The following is a 6,201-nucleotide window of genomic DNA, read 5'->3' on the forward strand; positions in this document are numbered from 1 at the left end:
GTATCTTGCTTAATTTAAAGCAAGCTGAGCAAAATCTGCAAGAGGATGCAGTGATCAGAGAAAAAAACATCTCATCAAGCAACATCAAGGTTTTGCTGCTGTAGCCGCTGAACAAGAGACCAAGACCGACTCCCGACTGGGAGAAAGTAACCTAAGCTTTTCCAGATCTCATGCGAAAACAGATTTGTTCTATTAACCTTTCTGGCTAGAACATTTAATACTTTCTAACGACTAGAGTACAGAAGTCCTAGGAAATCTTCATAGATCAACTGCTGTACATCATCACAAAAAGTTCTGCCCAGACTATTTGTCAAAACAACATGCAAGAACAGAATTTAGACATTTAGTTCTTGCGGCCCTGGGCCATACTTAGGCCTTCAGAAAAGCTTCACTCTTGGCTGTGAAACGCTCCAGTGCTTGATGAAAACTCAAACAGAATCGCGTTGTCCATATATCCTGTTAATAGAAACCTCAAACGGGATCTTTCACAGTGAAACTCTGGTGGAGTCGAACCTGCACCGGATGAAAGCTTGACTTTGTGGTGAGGAGGTGGACAAAGCTCTTCTTCTGGTTATAAAGAGAACAAATGTTTCGGTAACACTTTATTTGAAGGGGGTTGAATAAGACTGTCATGACACTGTCATAAACATGACATAACACATGTCATGAACATCAATAAGTCTTCATGAATATTTATGACTGTTGTCATAAAGCGTCATTCGGTAAATAATGACACTTTTAATACAAATTTGACATTATTCGAAATGTCTTCATTATGACAACTTGACATTAACCTCGCCAAAAATGTCCCCTTCAAATAAAGTGCTACCAATGTTTCTAAGCATCTCAAACACCTTGCAGATCGCTGACAGGAGCCTAGAGCCACAAAAAACACGACCCTCAGCAATTCTGTGCGATTTAAAAACCTGGTCCACCTCTCCACAGAGCTTTCATTGAAGTCAATCCAAACCTAAAATTTATTTCAGGATTTTAATAAAGATGTCTTCCCACTGAATGTAATGTTCAAATCATGCAGTTTCTTATCCCTTTTATTTTTTTAACCACGAGCTCTCGCGTGTTGCGATTGTGTCGAGCTGGTGACTAAAACAGTACGTTCTTGTTTTCGTCTTCGACAGGTTACGTTATAGACGTGCTGATAAAAATGAAAAGTTTGGGCAGTCTGCTGAGCCAATCAGAAGGGGCGAGACGTGAGCGCTGTGTAGGGCTGTGATTTCACAGGGTTTTATTTTTATGGCGATATTTTTGTAGTGAGCTTCAAAACAGAGCAGCTGTTCAAATCAACTGTGTGTTAAATAAGGGAATCCAATCCCCTGCTTAATACTAACTCCAACAACAAACAGACTAGCTCTGTGTCTTTCCCCTGATGTAAACTGTATATCAGATTAATTACTGTGAATGTATAATTCTGTCTATCCCTGGCGCTCATACACACAAAATCTCAAACACACACACACACACACGTTTGCGTGGCTATCTTTGTGGGGACTTTCCATTGACTTCCGTTCATTTCTACAGCCTAAACCTAACCTTTACCCTTTTTCTAACCCTATCCGTCACATACCTAACCCTAACCAAAACTCAATTCATACCTTAGCCCTAACTCTGACCCCTGACCCAAAAACAGGGTTTCCCCTTGTGGGGACCATGCTCCGGTCCCCACAAGGAGCAATTGGTCCCCACAACATAGTATATGTCAGGAAAATCGTCCCCACAAGGTATTACAAACAAACGCGCACACACACACACACACACACACACACACACACACACGCACGCACACCCACGCACACACACACACACACACACACACACACACACACACACACAGTTGTACAGAAAGAGGATTATGTGGCAATTACAACAGTCGCATTGACAAAATGGAAACTGATCCTTGGAGGGGGGAAAAAATGGAAGAAATGTCACTCCAAGTTCTCAGTCCATCCAGAGATTTCTGAGCTCTGAATCACAGCGTTCTCTTTTGATCATCACGGCTGCTGCCTCTCTCCGATACGCAGACGGATTATTCCCCCTAAATCTCCCAAATCCCTAATCCTATTTATCTCAACGCCACACAAAAAAGGTGCTCTCTGCCTACTGCTCAGCTTATGCGTACAGTATGGGTGTAAGTACGTCTAAATTCATTTCTATATCTGCGAGAGCTTCTTTTACTCATACATTTGAGCTGTGTTCGCCTCAAACATGGTTCTGTTTGGAGTTTAAGGCTTCAGTGTTAATGTACCATGATCCACGTTCAAACCGCTTCTGTAAAAATATCTATAAATAATCAGGTTGTGCATTTGTTATCAAGCATAGATCAACTTTCTTGTGAATCTGGACATCGAGCATCAGTTCCAAAGACAGGACTGCATGTTGCATAGTGATAATTATGGCATGTCTGCAAATTATCTATGGCTGCATGTCTCTGAACAACTAACCAGGTTTGTCCATTCTCTAAAAGCAAAGATCTGTAAGAGGAAAAGCTGGCACACCTAAATCTAACCGAATTCCCTCAAATCTGAGCAGAGGATAACAAGTGTGCAGCTGTTGGCAGAGTGAATAAAGCCAGGCGTTTAAAACCATTACACCCAGTTACGCTCCTTTCAAGCAGTTGCCTCCATCTTTTCCCTTTCTCTTTGCCTTCTCTGTCTCATTGAAGTTTTCCTCCTCCTCCTTCTCTTCCTTCCTCCAAAGCCTTTGTATGTAATCTTATTTCCTTTTTCTTTTAATCCCCGGTGGTCCCTTGCTTCCCTCTCTCTCTCTCTCTCTCTCTCTCTCTCTCTCTCTCTCTCTCTCTCTCTCTCACACACACACACACACCTTTCTCTGTGTTTTCCACAAGTCCCTCATTGTGTTTAGTGGTAAACCGATTTTCTCTCCTCTCAGAAATCTTCGCCGCCTTCCACTTCCCTATTTCCCCTGAGCCTATTACTTTTTTTTCCACCTTTCTTCTACATTTTTTTTGACACAACCTTACTCGGGTTCTTCACTGTGTATGTGTTAGTGTGTGTGAGTAAGCAAGTGAGCGTGCTAATGAGCTTAGAGCTGTCTTCCTCCCAAGGTGAGGTATCATGCTGAGGTGATCAACACTGCTGGAGCTGCAGGTATCAACCACAAAACACCTGCCTAGTTGAGCACTGCTGCACACATCTGCTCCCTGCATCCTCACCCTTTCACACACACATATGTACGTCGGATTTCCGGAAGTAAATAAATCACTTCTTTTTTTTTTTCAGGAACAGAAAGGATTTCTCATTTCTGTCTTACACACAGTTTACAAATGCATGCATCTAAAATTTGGTGTGTATTTTATTTACTTTTTTTTTGTGTGTGTCTGCAGACACAAATACAGCTCGCTGCTGCACAGGGCCGATAGCACAACTCTTTCCTGTCAACACACGGGATAATCAGCTGCTGGGGATTGTGGGTAAGCTGTAATAATCCCTCGCATGGAATATGGAAAGCATCAAGAGAGTTATTCAACAGGACAGAGATAAAGGTGCGTGTGTGTGTGTGTTTGTGAGGCTTTTCCATCTTCAATATGCATCTTCACCTGAAACTGACTGTCAGCTGGGGTAATTGAAAAGAAAAAGAAAAAGAAAAAAAAAACACCCAACTAAAATCGCTCACGTATGCATGTATGCCAGCAGCTATCAGCACAACTCTGTCCCCAGCTGCTGAAATGATGTTCCCTGCTGGAGGAGACACAGCGTCTTAATTAAGAGCTACATCCTGAACAAGCCTCGTTTAATCAAAACAGCACCGTTGCAGCTCTGCCTCGCGTTTCTTCCCCCCCTGGAGAGGCAAACTTCTGCTCAATACTTCAGCGGTTTTACAATCAAACTTCAGTGTGAGAAAGTCAAGATCAGCCCTTCATTTGTCGAGAGGCTCGAAGAACAGCCATTTCTGTCAGTACGTCAATATTCATAAGGCTCTCGTTAAAAATGGACCGGTGCTGGTTGGCGGGCAATGCAAGTCGTTTATGTCCAACCTGTCTCTGACACGTTAAGAAAACATTTACATCCACCAAAGTTATCGCACTTCAAAGGGTTTTCCATTATCACGGAGCCCAAACCATGATGGCTCTGTGGGTCGCTTGTTGTCGGTTCGTTTTCAGCTTCCTCAACACGCCCCCGGGCATTTAACCCTTCACTGCCTACTGATCTGTGCATCAATGGGTGAATGCGACTCTAGTGCAAAATGACTGGAAAAAGCGCTACATAAGTTCAATGCATTTACCATGTTGCTCTGCACTGACTACAAATAATTTGTATAACTAGTTACATGTAGGTCAGCAAGTGAGTCCTAAATAACTATCATGTTTCGATAGTTGCCTCAACATGAGGCAGCTTTGATTTTAAGAGCCGGCGTTATAAACGGCACCGCTCTGGTAATGACCTGAAGAAAAAGACAAGATCGCAGGAGTCGTGTGATCATTTGAGTGTTAGTCTGCTTGGTAAATTGAAGTCTTGTAGAAAACAGAATGAAGTCTAAGCTTCCAGTTGTTGAATGTGCTCAAAAGATGAATTGGATCTTCAGAGGTTCAGAGGTTCAACCCTGAAACTCGGCTCTTCTGCAGACAACCTGAAGGTGAAACCCACCAGCGTCCCAGTCGGCCTTACAGCTGTTTTTTTTCTGTTTTTTTTTTTTTTTTTTTTTTTTTTTTTAAAGCTGCTGCTTTGTGAGGAACGATGGCTCACAACACTGATTCCCTTCACCAGTTTTAGTGGAATTGATCAGAAAATTGGCGAGCTCCTTTCAAACTCACGCAGCTCCCAGACCACTTTCCCAGGGACTGAACGCTCATTGTGTATTGATCCACCCAATCAATAGTTATAAACAAGGTCTGCTGATCAGAGCCCATGCTACTTTTGCTTAGCATCACTTCCTGCCCTCAGTCAGCTTTATGACTAACATTCATAGTTGACAATAGACTGCAGAAAAGAACAAGAACACTTTTTTCATCACTTGTCAGGACAAAGAAAAATGGAAGCTCCTCATCACTCTCCAGGCCGTACTAATCCTGAATATTTTCTTTAAAAGGATTTCAGCTTTGAAACAGAGAATACTTTGCATAATCATACTGCCAGTGAGCGCTAACAGGAAACACAGATCCTAAATAGTGCAGGTTCTCCCAAGAGTTTGGATTTTCAAGGATTTTAATCAGTTAAATATGCGCGTTGCTACGTGTCTAATCTGCTGGTTAATCTCACTAACACTTTTTTATGAGATTGCTAGCTGCTGCAAGGATTACCGCATCAGAGATCACATCCTGATTTCCATAATCCTCCTCTTCTGATAAAACTCTGTTTGTCCCCCAGCTCGTCCCTTTGTTAGACTGTGGAACATCGCTTATTTGTTTCAGCAAAATCTGCGTCTGGTGTTTTGCTTTGGAATGCCATATTTAACGTTAAGTTTGAAACATAAAGAGCTGCAAATTCTAAGTGGCAAAATAATATTTTCAGGTGGACAGCTTATCGTAATTGTAATCATAATGGATATTAAAAACTGGATTGTAATTGCTTCCTGCTTTTTTTAATCACTTTTCCTTTACACAGAAATACACCAGAAGAGGACTATGAAAAGCTAAAAGTTTCTCTTTGTCTTTTAACTGCTAACATTTATAACAATATATATGCATATTTGTGGAAAAAAAAGTAAAGTTAATTCTTCAGTGCAAGGTGAAACAATGCAGCTAGTAGAAGACAGATTGACACAAATTTAATACTTCAAAGTTAAAAGATCTTTCTTGTGTTGAAGCACAGAATATTATTCAGACTGGCAAAAGTCTTGTAAGATAATAACTGAAATGAATAAAACTAACAAAGAAAATACTGAATTGTTAGAATTTTCAAGTCTTTAGATGATAGCATTGTAATCAGTGCTTGAATGGATCATTTTCATGACTTGTTTTGCCCGGCAATGAAAACAGGAACATTTTTAGAATTAATACAGATGTATAACATTTTTATTTAACTGTTTTAAATGCAAGTATCATTGAGATTAATGAAGGATGTGGCCCATTCATCATTAGCCCATTTAGTAATCTTTAAGATCGCATTTGACGTTGGTTTAGCTAATATTAAGCTAAATTCAGAGTTTCCCTGTTGATGTGTAACAGTTTTTACGGTTAGCTGGGAGGTTTATGCCTGTGTGTGTTTGCCACACATTTAGCAGTGTGAT

This window comes from Poecilia mexicana, unplaced genomic scaffold (genome assembly GCF_051168715.1).
Source record: "Poecilia mexicana isolate PSO_F unplaced genomic scaffold, ASM5116871v1 scaffold_9, whole genome shotgun sequence".
Classification (NCBI taxonomy): Eukaryota; Metazoa; Chordata; class Actinopteri; order Cyprinodontiformes; family Poeciliidae; genus Poecilia; species Poecilia mexicana.